The 21,015-nt window shown below is 46.7% G+C and overlaps 1 pseudogene; it reads right to left on the minus strand.

The window, feature by feature from the left end:
* Positions 1-7,726: 7,726 nt before the first annotated feature.
* Positions 7,727-8,876, minus strand: LOC123186038 (salicylic acid-binding protein 2-like; annotated as a pseudogene).
* Positions 8,877-21,015: the final 12,139 nt, after the last annotated feature.

Consider the following 21,015-nt stretch of genomic DNA (forward strand, 5'->3'; position numbering starts at 1 on the left):
GGGACCGGAGGGCCAGCGGGGTAGAAGCAGCAAGATCCAGGGACCCAGGGCGGGCTCATCTCTGGGAATGGGGACCGCGCTATGGATGTGGACATGGCTGGGCGCGAAGATGAACCTGAGGATAGCATACCGGACACGTCAATTGACACGGAGACCTGGAACCAATTGGGTATCAAAGAACTCGCGCTCGACGAGGGGAAGGAGAACGCGGAGCCTGGGGCGCTGGCGATCTCGGATACTGCTGGGAGCAGCCTGCCCCCGTCCCGCGCACTGGTGGGGGCTTTCAATAAGGTGGGCTCGGCGGCGCCTCCTGTGGCTGTCGCCCCAGCCTCCCCCAGTCTGCTCGGCTCGGACTCGGGCGTGGTGCTCAACGAACAATCCATCCGCACCCCGGTGTCGAGCCGCCGCAGTTCGGGGGGCTCTGGGCGCGCCCCCAAGAAGATGGCTGGAAGGAAGCCTCCTGTCAAGCAAGCCGCCTTGGCGCTTCCTTCGCCGGTGGCGCCGGCGTGCGTGGACCTTCAGGCTGCTCTAGGCTCCGCGGGCGCGGCATCCAAGGCACGGCGCTCTCGGGCATCCCCGGGCCCCCAGCGGGCTCCCAGTGCCCGGGCCAAGGCGGCGCTGGGTGAATTGTCTTCCTTGGAGAGTGCCCAGCTACGCCTAGCGGACAAGAACTTGGAGATTTCAGGTAACCCACCCCCCTCCTTTAAGATTCTGAACGCGTTTTCTGATCCGCATCTAGCTTCTATCCTAGACGACAGCGGTTTCGATTTAGGTTCGAATCGTGGCGAGCTTGTGTCCCTTATACGTGCTCGCGAGGAGGCCCAAGCGGCTTTGGCAGAGGCCGCTGATGCGGCCAAGGCCAGGGAGGCCGAATCCACAGCGTTGGCGGTCTCTGCTAACCCAGTGGCTTCGGGTAACCCTGCCACACTAGTCCTGTCTGAGGGGGCTGCCGCAACCAGGGAGGTTGCCACAGCTCCGTCGACTAGCCGCGCCCAGGCTAAGAAGCGAGTGGCTAAACCGGTGACCTCCAGAGGGGTTCGCCTTCGCAATCGTATCATCTGATGCGCTACATCTTTTGGAATATTAGTGGTTGCGGGCACTCGGGTCGTCGCACGCAACTTAGGGAGTATATCGCGCGCGAGAGGATTGATGTTGTCGCGCTTCAAGAAACGATCAAAGAGGATTTTTCGTACCGCGATCTGGCGGCCTACGATCCTCTCCATCGCTTCGTGTGGGGTTGGGTCCCTTCAGTAGGCCATTCGGGCGGCCTTCTTCTGGGTTGTAATTCTGATGTTTGTGATGTTGTAACCTGGGATGTGGGTACGTTCTTCATTTCAGTCACCATTAAACATAGGGTCTCTCTCGCATCCTGGGCGATCGTTTGTGTTTACGGGCCGGCCGATCACTCTCGCGCGGCTGATTTCTTAGGTGAAATCCAAGTCTTGGTCGGGGCCAAGCAAGCCGCTAACATCCCCATTGTCCTTGGGGGCGATTTTAACCTTATCCGATCAGTTGCGGACAAGAATAACAGCAACATCGACTGGCCTAGGGTTTCCCTTTTTAACAATGCCATTGCAGCTTGCGCTCTTCGGGAAATTGCTAGGACAGGGGCTAGATACACGTGCACTAACAAACAACTCAACCCGGTTCGGAGCGTCCTGGACCGTGTTTTTGCTACGTCTGATTGGGAGATGATCTTCCCCATGTGCACGCTGGTTGCTGAAACACGCATTGGTTCAGATCATGTTCCTCTGATCCTGGCATCTAGGGAGGATAGGATCAAGCGTAGCTCACGCTTCTACTTCGAAACAGGGTGGTTCGAGGTAGAGGGTTTCATGCCTATGCTCCTTGCGCGCTGGGAACAGGCTAGAGCCGCGGCTGGGTGCTCCGGAGGTCCTGTGGACACTTGGGTGAATCCGGCCGGGTCCCTGCGTGGTTTCCTGCGAGGGTGGGGGGCAAATCATGGCAGTGATGCTAAACGAGCTAGGGAAGATCTTGTCGAGGAAATCAAGGCACTTGACGTCCAGGCCGACTCGCGTTCCTTCTCGGAAGCGGAGTGGGCTAACCGTTACGCCCTTGAAAATCAAGTGCTTGCCATCCTCAGGGAAGAGGAGGAATATTGGCGCCGGAGGGATGGCGTCAAGTGGATTACCAAAGGGGATGCTAACACGGGCTATTTCCATGCCTTCGCCAACGACCGCAAGAGGAAATGTTCGATTCTGAGATTGCAATCGGACCAGGGGCTACTGGTCAGCCAGGCCGAAATCTTGCGGCACATCTACGACTTCTTCCTTAACCTGTTGGGAACAGCGGAAGAAAAGCCACTGCGCCTCCGTGCAGACTTCTAGGGGGAAGAATCTTGTGTGTCGCAAGCTGAGAACGATGGCCTGGCCCTATCCTTCTCCACGGGGGAGATCGATGAGGCGATTGGCTCGATGAAGACCGATACCGCGCCAGGGCCGGACGGATGGCCGGTGTCTTTTTTCCGGCGGCTCTGGCCGGCGCTCAAGGACATTTTCTATGATATTATCAATGGATTTGCGCTAGGCACAATAGACATCTCTCGCCTCAATTTTGGTGTCATTAGCCTCATCCCTAAAGTCAAGGGGGCGGACTCGATCAAGCAATACCGCCCCATCACCCTTATTAACGTGCCTTTCAAATTATGCTCCAAAGCCTACTCTTCGAGACTTGCCCCGGTTGCACAACGTGTGATCGACCGTTGCCAGTCGGGTTTCCTCAAAGGCCGTAACATCTTAGAAGGTCCGGTAGTTTTGCAAGAGATCATGCACGAGCTTAAGCACACGCGACAACCGGCCGTGCTCTTCAAGCTCGACTTCGAGAAAGCCTACGACCGAGTGAACTGGGAGTTCATTCGTGAGGTGCTGACCCGGAAGGGATTCATCGGGTTTCATTCATCGCATTATGCAACTGGTCGCGGGGGGCCAGACTGCGATTGCAATCAACGGAGAAGTGGGGAACTTCTTCCGCAACAAACGCGGTCTCAGACAAGGAGACCCCTCCTCGCCTTTGATTTTCAACTTTGTTGCCGACGCTCTCTCGGCCATGGTGAACAAGGCCAAGATCGCAGGCCATATCCGAGGTGTGGTGCCTCACCTGTGCCCTGGAGGGATCACCCACTTACAATATGCGGACGACGCCCTGCTGCTCTTCGAGCCCGATGACCATAGCATAGCCTCGATTAAGCTCATCCTCCTCGCTTTAGAGATCATTTCCGGCTTGAAGATTAATTTTCTGAAGAGCGAGGTGATTGCCATTGGGATGGACAATCCCAGCGCCTCTCGCATTGCTAACCTACTTAATTGCAAACTAGGGAGTTTCCCAATTAAGTACCTAGGACTTCCCATTTCGGACAAACACATTTCGATTCTCGAATGGGAACCACTATATGGCAAAGTGGCGAACCGGGTCAGCCCCTGGCGCGGCAGATTCCTTTCATCTGCGGCTAGGTTGATTCTGACGAATTCTAGTCTGTCCTCCCTGCCCTTGTTTACCATGGGCATGTTCCTGCTGGCTGACGGAGTTCAGCCAAGCTCGACACCCCTAGATCTAAGTTCTTTTGGGAAGGGACTGGGACAAAAAAGAAATACCACCTGATCAAGTGGGCGGCGCTTTGCCGCCCCAAGAAGTTCGGTAGCCTTGGGATCCTCAACTCCAAACTCATGAATGTAGCTCTCCTTGTCAAGTGGATATGGAAACTCTCCCAGAACGAACAAGGGCTTTGGGCCGAAATTCTTCGCGCCAAATACTTCCCCGATGGGAACTTTCTCACCTCAAAGGCGAAGGGATCGCCTTTCTGGAATGGGATTTAGGCGGTTAAGCCGGCCTTCACGCTTGGGGCCAAGTTCTGCGTTAAGAATGGGAAAACCACGAGACTCTGGCACGATCACTGGCTAGGGGCGGAGCCTTTATGGCGAAGCCACTTTGACATCTACCAACTAGTGACGGGCGTTGAAATCTTGGTGGCCGACGCGCTTAGAACTAACCCTCCTGCCATAGCTTTCAAAAGACCTCTCCTCGCCCATGAACGGTCAAGTTGGGATGGGCTCCTAACTGCCTTGCAAGGGGTCTCTCTCTGCCCTGAGGCTGACTCGGTCTCCTGGTCCCTCTCGAGATCCGGCAAGTTCACAGTACAATCGCTTTACAACAAGCTGACTGAGGGACCGACCCTCGACATAGCTAGGGGGCTATGGAAAGCGTCTATCCCTCTAAAGATCAAAGTGTTCCTTTGGCAATTATTCCGTGACCGCCTACCTTCGTCTAACAACATTGCCATTCGACACGGCCCTTCGGATGGGTCATGTGCGCTATGTGGAGCGCACGAAGATGCGAACCACATCTTCTTTCAATGTCACCTAGCACGGTTTGCTTGGAGTGCCGTCCGTGAGGCTTTTGCGCATAACTGGAATCCCCAAACGGCTGCGGACCTACGTGGGATACTTCTCGCTCATAGAGGTAGTTTCGGGCGCGTGCTGTGGCGATGCGTAGGGGCGCTGTGCTGGTCATTGTGGACCACCCGTAATAAGATGACTATCGAACACAAGTTCCCTGCTCACCCTACTGATATTATTTTCAAATGCCACTTGTTTCTCCAGACATGGACACCGTTGGGGAAATGGCGTGATGCAGACCGGATGATGAAGGCCATGGAGCGGATTCGCATGATTCAGATTGAAGCCCGACGCTAAGTCCCCGCCCGTGGCGCTTTTGGACTGGCCGCCTCGTCCCTTTAATTGCCATCTCTCTTTTCAGGCTGAGGCCGGTTGCATGTTCAGTACTTTGGGCTTTTGACCCCCTTTTTATTCCGTTCGAACTCTCTGTTCCTTTGTTGGATGCTGCCTGTGGTGGGCTTTATTAATTTAAAGCCGTACGCATCGTGCGTCTCCGTTCTAAAAAACTAACTAAAAGTTAACCCTTGAGATGCTCCCGCTGGCATTGGCGGAGCTTGAGCATAATCCAAGAAGTGGTAGCCATCGCCACATGTCACGTGTTGGACACTCTCTCTGGACTTTTACTTTTTATTTTTCCATACGCATTTTTTGGTTTTAGATACTTTTCTTTGTTCTTACCTGATTTTCCCTAGGTTTTGAAGGGTGGGGGTTTGATTTTTATTTTTTGCTAGGAAGCAGTCTTTTCCGCAAGAGGTGCTTACGCGCCCTCTGTTGTGCTCCTCCACGAGAAGCGTGTGCTTCTCCAAATGGGAAAAGCAAAACTGTCTTCATCGTAAAGAGATTGTGCTTCCGTGAGAAGCATACCCTTACTTTCGTAAAAAGTACAGTGTGTGTTTCCTTGAATAAAGTGAAAAACACAATATGTGCTTTCAAAAAAGTAAAAATCACAACCGTTCTTCCGGGCTTCAGTTCTTTTCATACTCTTTTTTTATTGCCGGCTTTTCGGTTTTCCTTTTTTGGATTTTGTTTTCGCTTTTTGTTTCCTTTTTTATTTTCTTTTTTTCTGTTTTTTCGTCGAAACTCATTAACTTGGGATCCAGTTTAGAAGATCTCAATGCGAGAAATTCAAAGACGAAAACGGTTCGGTATTTGGACGCACAATTAGGGATAAAATATTTTGAAAGAATAAATCTAAAAAAAGATAGAACTCACATGTTGTGCGCCACTTGTCAACACATGAGAATATAGTGAATGGTCTTTGCAATGGGTTACCTTTAACTAGTGATTGCCCATTATATATTTAAACCATAGGCACAAGTATGGACGAACATAATAAGTGGCCCAACTCTAAATACGCTGCAGCAGTTGTTTGGTTAGCAAGATTTGAAAAACATACAGAAGTTGGAATCCTACAGGAATGAAGTACACAAATATCAACAAGTTGTTTGTTTGTACCATAAGAGTAACTCCAATGGGGCAATCTATTTCGTCTGTCTGCGTTTGTTTGGGTCGGCGCGGACAAAAATGGTGGCCCAACGCGCCGTCCCAAACTTAAATTTCATCCACTTTGCGTCCGCGCCGACACATTTGCGGCCAAAATTTGCAACCCAAATGCGTCGTCGCGGACACGGAACGGACGACACGCGCGCATTCTCGGTGTCTGCCGCGGCCCCATCTGACGGCCGTCCAACCGCCCGCGGTTAACCTGGTCAGCTTAATTTATGACCTCGGGCCCACGCGTCAGCGACGGCGGTCGTCCTTTTTTAAGCCGACCGTGCGGCGGGGCCGTCCTCATCCAAATCGACGTCCACATCTAGCAAACTCTGCTCCCCCGTCGCCGGCAAACCCTAGCCACCACCACCACAGTGAGATGGGGCTCTTCTCCGGCGCCAGCAGCAGCAAGGCCAAGGGCAAGGCTCCCGCCATCCCTTTTCTCTCGGAGTTCCTCCCGCCTCCGCCGGCGTTGGCTCACCGGCAGAGACAACGTGTGAACGTGCCAGTGCACCAGGCGTAGTGGCACTGGCAGCACCGCGTGCCTCTTCCTACCCCGATGCCACCCTGCCGCACGGCTGGCATCTAGATCCGGAAAGGATCCCAGTGCCGGCGGCGCCACGGTCGGCTAGGGCGCATGCGAAGGAGGTGCGGCGCCGGCGGGCGCTGCAGACGCCGAAGCAGCGCTGCGACCCCGCCTACGCAACCGACTCGCCCAACTGGGCAAGGTGGTTCGCCTTCGAGCACGAGGAGGCGAGGCGACGCGGCGTGCGCCAGGTCGACCGCAGCGTGCCGTCGCCGTCGCTCGTCGTCCGCGAGGAGGACCAGGCAGCGGAGGACGCCTACCAGGCGGCCCTTGCGGCGGTCTATCGGGAGAGCGAGGAGGACGAGCGGCGCAGGATGGAGGCGGTGGAGGAAGAGGAGGCTCGGTACGAGGCGGCCATGTCGTAGGTCATTGCCCTCTCCGCGGCAGGCGACTGCGCGCTGCCGCCGATGGCCCCGTCGTCCCCTCCCCGTCGCCGCGTCAAGGCCGAGCCGCAGCCGCAGCCGCAGCCGTCCCCCATCAAGCGCTACTCCAGGATGGGAGTAGTGCGCGAGTGGGTCTCCGCGCCACCGATTTGGATGGAGGTGACACCGGCGCAGGAGGCGGTGTACCTCGAGATGTGGCGCCAGCGACGGCTGGCCGAGGAGCGCCGTCACGGCGAGTACAAGGAGATGCTTGAGCGCAACCTCGAGGAGGAGGCGCGCCAGGCCGCGGCTGCACAGGCGGACGCACAGCTGCCCGCGACTGACATTGCCGCCGCCTGGAACACGGCGTTCCCCTGGACCGGCCCTGCGTCGACGCTCATCGACCTCACCGACCCTGAGGACGACGATGACAACGCCTAGGGCAGCGCACCGCCTCGTAGTTTAGTTTGTTTTTAGTTTTATTCAATGCTAATGTGGACGCGTGGACTCTCGCCGGCTTTCTTGGCTGGCTTTAATGTTTAATTAAGTTGTTTTTTATTTTAAATATGCATGCACTATTTTCTTTTTGTCAACGCCGTCAAAATGGGTCGGGCGAGCTTTGGGCGCATACGTCAACCCAAACACGGAAGCGGACGTCTATGTTCGTTTGACTGATCCAAACGAACGAAAAGCGAACAAAATTGCCGTCCCTTTGAGTCAGCCCCTTGGAGTTGCTCTAAGAAAAATAAGGAATGTTGTAAAGAGATCAAATTCATATCATGGGTATCATAGGATGACGATCAATGCAGAGTTTGAAACATTTGTTCCTTTGAATCAAATACTAGATTCTATTGGAAAATATCTACAGATTTGCATACCACATGTAATTTATATAAAATTCATTTGAAAAAGAGCCCTCGTCTGCGGTACATCTGGACTCACATTTCAGTAGATTTCTTCCTCTAATTGTAAGTACAATCCAACTACGGAAGACATGCGTTTTATCTTAGGAACAGTACAAGTAGGCTCCGCAAATCGATCAAGTGTAGTTGTTGGCGATGTCGGCGAGGTGGCCCGCAAGTTCCTCCGGCGCGGAGAGCATGGCCATGTGGTCGGCGTCAGCCATCTCCCTCACCTCAGCCACGGGGATGCCTGCGATCATCTGCCTCTGGTACTCCTCGACCATGGCCTGGTCCTGCTTGGCAATCACATAGACCTTGGTCACCGCGCCGTATCGGGCAGCGCTGAACGGCGGCCGTTGCTGCTGGTCGGCCACGTAGTAGGAGCTCACCCGCGCGAGGCTCTGGCACAGCGTGTAGTCCTCTTCGGAGGTCAGCTGGTAGAGCTTCCGGCGCACGAAGTCGGGCCCGAGGAACACCGACGGCGGGACGTGCTCCTCGTCGACCACGCTGTCCATCCAGTCGGACACGGGGACCTGCTCGATGACGCGGGTGCGCGGGCCGGCGCAGTCCGGCATGAAGGCGGTGAGGAACACGGCGGCGGCGACCTTGTCGGGGAACTCCTCGGCGGCGAGCGCGACGCTCATGCCGCCGAAGCTGTGGCCCACGAGCACCGCTCGCTGTAGTCCTCGAAGGTTGGCGGGTCGCTCAGCCGGCGCGCGTCGGCGCCGCAGGCCGCGAGGTCCGGCGCGTCGACGCGGTGCCCCGCGGCGCGGAGGAGGGTGGCGACCTTGTACCAGCACCACCCGCCGTGGCCCGTGCCGTGCACCAGGATGAGGCGGGTCGACGTCGCCACGGCGGCCGCTGGCGCAGAGGAGGAGGATGCCGACATGTGTGCGCCGAGCAGCTAGCAGCTTCGTTTCTTGGCTGCTTGATGGTACGCCTCTGGCTTTATTTATGCATGCGGCCATGCGGGCATCTTCTTCAGGAAAAGTGGGCAGATGGGGTATTGTCATGGCTGATGATGCAACGTATGCTGGCGTGGGTCAACACGCCGCTTCCTTTCTGCATTGTCATGGCAGCCTGGCTGCGGAGAAGATAAGGTTCAGCCGAAGTTCGTGCCAGTTGCCATCATCGCCATGAATGCGACGGTTTAGAGCTCGCAAAGGGACGACGACTCGCAGCTTTGATTTCTGCAAGGAGCCAGCGGCTGTACGCTTAAGTTAGCGTTGAGAGCAGGGAAGTGCACTGTTAGATAATAACGAGAAATAAACAAGACAAAGAGACACGGATTTTTATGTGGAAACTTTTGCGGGAGAAAACCACGGACGCACGAAGACGCAATTATTATCATGGAGAAGTATTACAAGCACGAGACGACAAACCGTCTGAGGTGCGACTACATAGGGTATATAAGAGGGCAATACATGAGATTCCTTGAAGGACAAGTAAACGAGTTGTACTCGTACGCGTCGACGTCAATGCAAAGGCCCACACCGGTTGTACTACGTCTAGTCCAACACGGTATAATTTGGATCACAATTTAACAATCTTCACCTTGATCCAAATTTCCTCCAGTAGTCAAAGAAAATGAATAACTCCATCCAAATCAGCATAAACACCTTGTGCGCCAAAGTCCATAGGACTAGTGAGAAATATCAACTAAGCCTGAGCAAAGCTCAAACTTATTGGTCGGAACTGGCTTTGTCATCATATCAGCAGGGTTATCATGAGTACTTATCTTGCATACCTTCAAATCACCTTCAACAACAACATCTCGAATATAGTGATATCTGGCATCAATGTGCTTTATTCTCTCATGATACATCGGATTCTTTGTAAGATATATAGCACTTTGACTGTCACTAAATACGGTAGGGCAAGATGAGTCTCCACAAAGCTCAGTGTACAAACCTCTCAACCAGATAGCTTCTTTGCATGCCTCAGAAATAGCCATATACTCGGCATCAGTAGTGGAACAAGCCACAATAGACTGCAAAGTTGCTCTCCAACTCACAGCACAACCACCAATGGTGAAAACATAACCTGTAAGTGATCTTCTCTTATCCAAATCACCAGCAAAATCAGAATCAACAAAACCAACAAGTCCATCTCCAGTTTTCCCAAACTGTAAATAAGTATTAGAAGTACATTGCAGGTATCTGAAAATCCACTGGACTGCTCTCCAATGCTCTTTTTCAGGATTAGCCATGTATCTACTGACAACACTCAATGCATATGATAAATCTGGACGAGAACAAACCATGGCATACATAAGTGAACCAACTGCACTCGAATAGGGAACTCTAGACATGTACTCAATATCTGCATCTGACTTAGGACATAAAGCTGATGATAATTTAAAGTGTGCAGCTAACGGAGTACTTACTGGCTTGGCATTATGCATATTAAAACGACGAAGAACTTTATCAATATATCCCTTCTGACTTAGATACACTTTTTCAGACGGTCTATCTCTGGATATTTCCATGCCAAGTATTTTCTTTGCTGCACTCAAATCCTTCATCTCAAATTCATTACTCAATTGCTTCTTTAGTTCATTAGTCTCTGACATACTCTTTGCAGCAATTAGCATATCATCAACATAAAGGAGCAAATAAATAGTTGAACCTTTGACAGTTTTTAAATAAACACAACTATCATAGTTAGACCTTTTGAAACCTTGAGAGAGCATAAAGGTGTCAAATCTCTTCTACCACTGTCTAGGGGATTGCTTCAATCCATAAAGAGATTTCTTTAACTTACAGACAAGCTTTTCTTTTCCAGGAATAACAAAACCTTTAGGTTGTTCCATATAAATATCCTCTTCTAATTCTTCATGTAAAAATGCAGTTTTAACATCCAATTGTTCAAGCTCAAGATCATGCATGGCAACAATACTGAGTAAAGTGCGAATAGAGCTATGCTTCACAACAGGAGAAAAGACTTTGTTATAGTCAATACCTGGAATCTAACTGTAACCTTTAGCAACTAACCTTGCTTTATATCTTGTCTCATCATTAAGAGAAACACCTTCTTTTCTCTTGAAAACCCACTTGCAACGAATATGTTTCTTCTCTCTAGGCAATTTTACTAAATCCCAAGTGTCATTCTTTTCAAGTGATTCCATCTCATCATGCATAGCGGTCATCCACTTATTACTATCACCAGAAATAATAGCCTCAGAATATGAAGAAGGCTCAGAATTACCTTCAATTTCTTCTGCAACAGATAAAGCAAAAGAAACAATATTGCACTCTTCAATTAACCTGTTTGGTTTATTAATACCCCGTCTAACTCAGTCACGTGCAAGATTCCAACTGGGCGGAACAATAGGCTGATTTGGAGTCGGAGTGACATGATCATCATTAACGACGGGTTCATCATGTGCATCAACAATTTCATTACTAGATGTATCACCTGAGTTAATAACATGCTCCACCTGAACAGTAGGCTGCTGAATAGGAGGCTGTTGTTCACTCTCAACAGGAACATTAGTAGATGAAACATCATGTAACATAGCAGATTCATTAAAGATAACATTTCTGCTAATAATAATCTTCTAGGTTTCAGGATTCCACCATTTAAAACCTTTAACACCAGACTTATAACCAAAAAAGATGCACTTAACAGCCCTAGGCTCCAACTTTCCATTATCAACATGAGCATAAGCAGTGCAACCAAAAACTCTCAACTGTGAATAATCAGCAGGTGAATCAGACCATACCTCAATTGAAGTTTTCTTATTAAGAGCAATAGATGGTGAACGGTTAATGAGATAACAAGCAGTGGAAGCGGCCTCAGCCCAAAAACGCCTATGCAAACCTGCATTGGACAACATGCAACGGGCTCTGGAAATAATGGTCCTGTTCATACGCTCAGCAACACAGTTTTGTTGAGGAGTATAAGGAATGGTGTAATGTCTGACAATGCCTTCAGACTTGCAATAATTCTTACATTGTTTAGAATAGAACTCCATACCATTATCAGTGCGAAGTATCTTTACCTTCTTTTCAGTTTGTCTTTCAATCATAATCTTCCACTCCTTAAATGCTGAGAATGCTTCATATTTATGCTTCAAGAAATAAGGCCAAACTTTTCTCGAATAATCATCAATAATAGTCAGCATGTAACTAGCACCACCTAGTGACTTTTTGCGAGATGGTCCCCATAAATCAGAATGCACATAATCAAGAATACCTTCGGTTGTATGAGTCGAAGTGTTGAACTTCACCCTCTTGTGCTTGCCGAAGATACAATGCTCACAAAATTTCAATTTACCAGGTTCATATCCATCAAGAAGACCTCTTATTTAACTCTGCCAAACCAAGTTCACTCATATGTCCAAGACGCATATGCCAAAGGTTAGCAGCATCACAATCAGAATCTTTGAAATAACTGGAGTAGCGTTACCTGAAACGGTAGAACCTCGAAGGTAATAAAGACCATTGGTCGAACTTAAGTCACCTTTCATCACAATAAGGGAGCCTTTGGTGACCTTCAAAACACTATCTCCACCTGAATACTTGTACCCCTTTGCATCAAGGGCACTAACAGAGATAAGATTTCTCTTCATCTTCGAAATATACCGAACATCTGTCAAAGTTCTGATTATGCCATCAAACATCTTAATTCGAATAGAACCTATGCCTTCAATCTTGCATGGTGAATTATCAAAACCCAAAACGGAACCATCATAAGTATTGGAATCAAAAGTATTAAACCAATCTCTATGTGGACACATATGAAAAGTGCATGCAGTGTCAAGAACCCACTCATCATTGGTCTCAGCCAGCAATAACGGCAAGAGCATCATAGGAACTAACATCACGAGCAACGTTAGCAGAATTTTCACCTTGTTTGTTACCTTTTCTCTTTTCCTTGTTCTGCAACTTGAAACACTCAGAGATGTCATGCCCGTCTCTCTTGCAATACCTGCAATATTTCTTGTCTCTGGATTGCGACCGACCCCTGTAGCCGTTCTTACTTTTGCCTCTGTTTCCATTATTGGAGTTCTTTTCCTTTGTCCTGCCACGAACAGATAATCCCTCGGCTTGGGATGAACTCGAACCATCATGAGGCACCATTAATTTCATCTTCTCCTTAGAGTTCAAAGCTTCATAAACTTCATTAAGTGTGAGAGTATCACGACTGTATAATATGGTGTCTCGAAAATTGGTATAAGAACTTGGCAGTGAACAAAGTAACATTAGAGCAGTATCTTCCTCTTCATACTTAATCTCCATTGCAGCTAGATCAGATATAATCTCCTTAAATTCTGAAATATGATTCAAAACATTACCTCCCTCGAGTAACCTGTGCAGGAATAATTTTTGCTTCAGATGCATCTTGCTGGTGAGGTCTTTAGTCATGCAAATCCCTTCCAGCTTTAACCATAGAGCGGCGGCAGTTTCTCGCTCAAAACTTCCTGCAAAATATTATTATGCAAATGGAGTTGAATTTGTGACAAAGCCTTACAATCAATTCTTTTCTCCTCAGCAGTCCAGTCCTCAATTCGGTTTTTCCCAAAACTATCCAGTGCTACATCATAGTCGGCATGTGCCAACAACGCCCGCATCTTGACTTGCCATAGGGTAAACCTTGTGTCACAGTCCAGCAGCGGAAGATCATACTTCATGGATGCCATGAGTCGATAAACTGTGCACAAAGTAGTACAAGCCGGTAGAGAAAATTCTTGATAGAATTAAAGTTGCAGGACAAAGAACCAGAGAGATGGCACCTGGTAGTCTCAAGTGGACGTAGCAGTCGACGAAGAAAAGGAAATAAATCTGAGCAGTACTAGTGGTACTAGGGATCAGATATGCCTCACGTGAGGTAGTAATACCAAATCCAAATAGTGCTCCTGTACTTGTCTTCACGTGAGTAGTACTAGTTCCATGTGCGATGACCTGGAGCGCGAAGAAGTAGTACTTGTAGATGTGATGCCGCTGTGGCTCCGTGCGCCGATCGAGATGAAGCAGCACGCACTGATTGGACCACCTACCGGACTCGGTGACGTGCAGGTGCAGTAGAAATCGATCCGACTTCGTATCGGCGGATCGCCTGGTCGTGTGCGCCGGCGACATGGACGTGCAACCTAATTCCGATCTCAAATCTCGTATCTGTAACCTCAGCTCTGTATACAACTTGTTAGATAATAACGAGAAATAAACGAGACAAAGAGACACGAATTTTTACGTGGAAACCCTTGCGGGAGAAAATCACGGACGCACGAAGGCGCAATCACTATGATGGAGGAGTATTACAAGCACGAGACGACAGGTCATCTGAGATGCGACTGCATGGGGTATATAAGAGGGCAATACACGAGAGTCCTTGGAGGACAAGTAAACGAGTTGTACTCGTACGCGTCGGTACCAACGCAAAGGCCCACACCGATTGTACTACGTCTAGTCCAACACGGTATAATTTGGATCACAATTTAACATGCACAGTAGATGCAAGTAATGTTTCCACAGATATGATCGAATCTACAGAATTTTGACTCCGACAAATATTTTGGAACGGAGCGAATACTATTCAAAGTTTTCTTTTATGAAAAATCACAAGGAATAGAACTTCTCTAATGCTTTACATTGGTGTATTCCTGTGTGTCCGCCGGAACAGAGGGAGGGTCAGGCTCCAGTCATCCAGATCCTATTAATGGGGTTCAACCACTTTGAAAAAGGAGATGCTTTACATTGTAAGTTTCTTTGTGGTTGTTGGTGTTTTTTCTTGATGTGTTTGCATGAGAGGTGTCTGCTTGTGGACATTCAGCTGTTTGAAAATGTACGTCATTCGTGTGCCAAGTTTTTTTTTTGAGGGAAAAGCCATCATGGCGGTTTATATTTCATGTGAAAACAGCGATACATCGTTTGTCAATACATCTAGCAGAAAATCCGGAGGCACTGATTTCCACATAATAGTTCTGGAGACCTCGGAATTCCTAGCCAACAAATCTGCCGCCATATTAGCTTCCCTAGGACAATGAGAAAAAATTATAAAAATAAAATTACGAGCTAAGAAAGAGCATTCTTCATAAATTGCTGCTGCCGGTCCAAGCGAATTTCCTCCGTTTTGCATGATTTCAGTGACTTCCATGCAATCACCTTCTACGCATATCTTGTTGCATCCAGTTTCCTTCGTGTGCCAAGTTAATCAGCTAGGGAAAGTAATAGCAATTCACTTGATCGAATCTATTTATATATAAAAAGTACTTTATGGGGTAACCAGAAATTAGAGAAATAAGCTAGAAAATCCCATAATAATCAGTAACATCTGACCTTTAATTGTGTAGATTAGAAAATCATGACCATTTGATCCACTTTAAACCTAAAAAAACAATACCATCTCCTCTCAAAATTACCCACCACTGCCATTACGTAAAATAAACATGTCCACAAATATATTGTATTATCTTCTCTACCATGATACTGTCAAAAAAAAAAATCTCTCCCACGATAGATCTATCTCATGCATATATACGCTTATTCTCTCTCAAAAAAAAAACATCTCTCCCACGCTAGACTCATGCATATATGCTTATTCTCTCCCAAAACGATAGATCTCACGCATATTCTCTCCCAAAAGCTCCCAAAAGCTTTTTGTGCAATTGGCGTCAGCCCTAAATCATCCATTGCTCGGCATGCATGCCCGTACATCTCTCCTGTACGAGACATGCTGCACCAACGCTGACAGTTCCCCAAATTCAACTTATCATCGGCAGCTCCCAGCAGATCAGAACGATCGGATCCAGTCCTGCATGCTAATTGGTGCCGTGAGCCAAGATGGAGACTTTTGTATATACACAACCCAGTGATAGAAATTGGTACTACGCTAGCTTAAAGGCTTCATGCCCACGTACACAACTAGAAATTGGTATGTATGCATCTTTGGTTCCTTTTAAATTCGTTATGTATTCCCCATATATATGTGTGTGTTTGATTCATCTTCTTTTTTCATATGTGTTGACTGCTGGGCACCACACATGAGACCTGAGAAGAAAAGAGGGATATATTATCACAGTTGCAGTGTATCAATTGATCATGGCACCGGTATATACTAATTTTCAGCTATTTTAGACGAGCAACAGCATCAGAATGCTTCAAGCCCCATCTGCGGTGCTAGGAAAGTGCATAACGATCTTTCAAGCCAGCAATAAGGAGTGAAGTAATTTTTGGTACCACAATATTATGTTCGTCCGTTTAGGTTGACATAGACATAATCATCTGTTAGTCGACTCAATCAATAGCTGATTAACGAAAGCTGATTGATTTTTTTTACAGCAATTCGTTTATATTTGTGTTGCAGCGCTTCTGCAGCCTGATCAAAACCCGGTCGATTTGAGGTGCATCGTGCCGCCCTAACCCCACCAAAATCTAATGGTACTCATAATGCTCAAAACCGATGAGGTTGTGATGCAAGTTCATGGTGGATCGATGGCCAGCATGCAGAGGGAACCGCAGTACACACACATACGTGTATGGTGGTTGCATCCCTGTGTGCCTGAATTTTTCATTGGCAATAGCTAGCTCAAATGAGATGGCATTTTAAAAAGTCCATGCTAAAATGATAGAAAATAGGGTTGTCAATGACCGTAATAGTTTGGAGAAGCATGATACGCTCATCCATAGATGAGTGATAAGCATCATGCAAAAGTCTGAACTTACTTATTTACAATGAACGTAATACTACTAGGTTCTCGAAGCACGCATCTTTTGATTTTTACATCTTTATGTGCACACTTGACTACCATGAAGGATGAGTGCTGGTAGGTGAAGGCTGGACACGTACATGTCAGCTTTGCGTATTACACCTTCAGTTCAAGTTAATTATGGGTTTGTCGTTTCTCCAATACTTAGTTTTAAATTTGCATGTATATACATCACACCGCAAATATATGCCTGTATGAGATGATTGATGCATTTGCTAGGAGCAAAGGTTCTATATTTGTGCACGCGCCACTACGACGAAACATTAGTTTCTCCCAAAGTAATCTATAAAACTGAATGCTTGCTAGCGTTTGTATGCTTAGTTGTCCGATGAAGTTTTCTGTGTTTTGTCAAAGGTGAGTAAGGTGAGTAAATGATACGAGAAACAACGGAGTTCTTATGATAGTCTTTCCTCCCTCGGGGGTTTGTTTGTTTGCTTCCGCATCCAACATAGTAGACCTTTGCAGTTGCAACTATGTCTTACAAAGATGCAGCTTCCAGTTTATTTCATGTTATCATTCTATAATAGTACTTGCATATTTTCAACCCACCATCTAATTAATTCAAAATTATTTACATGCATATCTACATTGCAATGGACAGCCACTTGTGAAGATATATAAGCTGGCACATCTTTACTCAGTGTCAGCATAGTTATGACATGTTCTAATATAATATCGTACAATTATTACATTTCTTCTTTCACACAATAATTTGTAGAGGATATTAGTGTTCATACTATTTTTAGGTCAGACTCATGGCAAGGAATCAAGCACTTAGTCAGACCATAATTTATCATATAAATACAGTATGGTGATGAGCTGAACAAGTATGGAGTAGTTACCTCTAATGAGGTACCATCCCTTTCTTTTACGTGTCCGTGTGTAAAATATGGGCTCCATTATTTCAGTTTGATTATAATATAATAGCTGACATTTGAGGAATCAATTTACTTGGCGGTTCAAGCAAAGGAGTCCATATTGTAAGTTATGTTCTACAAGTATATATATTTCCATGCAGTGCACAAGAGATTTTAAAGCGTGAAATAATTATATCTTGAAATACTGTGGTATGTATATATCACTAAACATGAGTGAAAAATATATTGGTAGAGGTTGAACATGCCAAATAAATGTATCGCTATTATTTTTTGCCTAAAATTGTACTCCCTCCGTCCGGAAATACTTGTCACAAAAATAAATGTATCTAGACGTATTTTGTCGAGTATGAATATGCATGTATGCTTTTCCTTGGATAGCATGCACACTTGCCGAATAAGTTTATTTTCTTCCTGAGATGTGACATCTGTCGGACGCCTATTGTGTCTTATTTTATTGTTTGGCAATGTTAGGAAATAAGAAAAAGGTCTAGACTTTAAGTGGGTGTTTTTAGTTTTGCCAGCTACCATGTAGGGCTTTAGACACAACTTGTATTTTGATTTAGTTTTTCCCTGTATCACTAGCTATTTTCTCACTTAGCATATGTGAACACGTGTCTGGCAGGTCTGAGAGGAATGATCTTAGTCTAAGATGAAGTTTGGTTTCATACAACCAAGTAGTGAAAAATTGTTTTTGTCTTTGACCATTATTTTGTAGGGTATACATATAGATTTGGTGTTAATAGTTATAATGAGCTGGCTGGCATAAAACATTGTCTAGATGATAGTAATGAGTGGCCCACATCAAACATACCCATGTTACCCATGTTTATTACTCATTTATATTTTATTTCTCTCGCTAGGCATCTATTCTATGACTTGTGAATTAGGAGTGATCATCTAGAACTAATTGAAGTATAGACTTTTCCACACTTCAAATTTGCATCCAACTAGACATAGGTCTATATGTGGAAATAGCAACTTGAATATATCATGCGTTATTCACCATCTTCTACTCAAGGACCATTGTTCATCTATGTTTTTGTATATCCCTTGATAAAAAAATATGGGTTTTTATCAGTTTTGCCATCGGCTGTCTAGTGCTACTCAGTTTTGCCACTAAACATTTTCACTACTCAAAAATGCCACTGTTCTGTTAAATCAAGCTCAAAAAGACCATTTTTCACCGTTACCGTTTGGTCAATACACGTTGACTGAAGTTAGATGACGAAATTACCCCTATCCCATTTGTAAGGGCCGCATGAGAAAAAGAGAAGAAAAATTGGGAGGACCATTGTTCATCTATGTTTTTGTATATCCCTTGATAAAAAAATATGGGTTTTTATCAGTTTTGCCATCGGCTGTCTAGCGCTACTCAGTTTTGCCACTAAACATTTTCACTACTCAAAAATGCCACTATTCTGTTAAATCAAGCTCAAAAAGACCATTTTTCACCGTTACCGTTTGGTCAACACACGTTGACTGAAGTTAGATGACGAAATTACCCCTATCCCATTTGTAAGGGCCGCATGAGAAAAAGAGAAGAAAAATTGGGAGGCTGGGGGTTCGAACCCAAGACCACGGGCTACACAAGCGCACGAGCTAACCAACTGAACCATGGAAAAAATTTGTTTTGTGAGGAGATACAGACCTTATATACAGATGTCTGAACCTAACTAAACAAAATCTTATCTAATCCTTGACCCGATCTGTTCGTGGCAGTTTCCCTTTCCCCAGCCGGAACCAATATCCCCAGTCATCGCCGCCGCCTGCCAAAATCCTCATCTGGCACCGCCGGTCGCCGGGCTGCCCGCCCAGCTCCGGCGCACCCCCACTCGCCGCAGCTGCGGCGCCTCCCGCTGAGTGCCGCCACCCATCCCAGCTTCGGCTCTTCCTCCCGCCCAGCACTGCCACCGGAGGCAGGCAGCTCCGGCGCTTCTCCCGGCTGACTCTGCAGCTCCTCCCGAGTCTTGAAGTGCAATTGTTCCACGACAATGGCGACGGACAGCAGGACCGAATCGGAGGCTTGCATCGGCCACAGGACGCCCCAACATGACATATGCTCTGAAATTCCTGCATTGTGAGTATACTAATTCTTAGTGTGCGTGTGTGGTTGAATATAACTTGTAGAGGTCGAAATTTGTACATAGAATTTGTAGTAGCTGACTTTGCCTTACTGATAATCGCGTGCAATTTGGTACTTGTGTTCCTGATGGTCAGGATGGATGCAGATACTGCTTGTATGCTGACAGTTAGGATGGAAACAAGCCGTGAGAATAGCGATGGTCTCAAGCGATATGTTAGCGGCTTTGATTTTCATCTATTCGTAGAACCTAGTATCACACACAAAACATTGCTGCACAAACTGTGTGATACCTATCCATGGGGGTGGCGTGATTACGTTGAGTTAAAGTACTATGACAGGGAGCAGAATAAATGGGTTGCTGTTGTATGTGATGATGATGCAGCTTTGATGTTTGGAAAACATCAAGATTCAAAGAAAATATCTATGTAAATTGAGGTTCTTCAAAAATCCCAAACTCCTAGCACACCTAGCCATAATCCACCTACACAACCTTGTTACAGTGAGAGTCAACATACAGGGAGTCAGGCAGTTGATGTTGATACAGTCAACATACAGGGAGTCAAGCAGTCTAATAGTGTTGACGATGCTAATAAAGACATAACTGATGATGCTATACCTGATGATGCTATTCTCTCGGATAATGATGATGAGCGGCAGTATCCAGACTTGGTCAAGAAGTCTACCAAAGAAGATGATTCGGCAGATATGGAAGAGGAAGATAATCCTCCAGCATATGAATCCACTGACACTGAAGAGGAAGAAGAGAATAGAGACATGGGTTTAGTTGATGAAGAGGAAGAGGAGGAGGAGGACAGACCTGTTGTAGTATATAACAAGGAGAACCCATTATTTGCAGAAGGCTCGGTATTCCCCTCTTTGTTGGACTGCAAGAATGCACTTTCTACTTTTGCAATTAAACGTGAATTTGACTATACAGTCGAAAAGAGTGATTCTAAGAGGCTGAGAGCAAGTTGTGCATATAAGAGGTGTAAGTGGAGAATTCATGGCTCTTATATGAGGAATAGCACAATATTTTAGGTATAACTTGCTAACATCTAATTGATTTGTTTATTGTACCATTTATTTTGTGGAACTGGTAACTATACAAATGTGGCAAGTTTAACATACTAGCAACATACTAACTGATTTTGTTGTTTCCTACAGATCAAGGTGTGTCCTTTCTCTCATACATGCCCAACTAAGCTGAGAAGTGAGAAGTTCAAGCCGGCAAAGAGCAGGTGGGTTGCTGATGTTGTGCTGGAGTGGGTGAGAAAGAACCCAGATATTGGCCCTACTGCTCTTCAAGAGAAGATCCATGAGAAGTACCACTTCACGGTGCCATACATGCGTGTATCTCGTGGCAAGGACAAAGCAATGGATATGATTAGTGGAAAATGGGAAGATAGCTTCCATCGTCTCTATACTTTCAAGGCTGAGGTGGAGAAGTGTTCTCCTGGTAGTGTAGTGGAAATAGACAAAGAAACTGTGCAGTACAAGATCAAAGGAAAAGTGAGGGAGAAGGAATGCTTTAGGAGGGTGTTTGTTTCATTCAAGGCATGTTGGCAAGGCTTTTTAAATGGATGTCGACCAT

Source organism: Triticum aestivum, chromosome 2A (genome assembly GCF_018294505.1).
Source record: "Triticum aestivum cultivar Chinese Spring chromosome 2A, IWGSC CS RefSeq v2.1, whole genome shotgun sequence".
Classification (NCBI taxonomy): Eukaryota; Viridiplantae; Streptophyta; class Magnoliopsida; order Poales; family Poaceae; genus Triticum; species Triticum aestivum.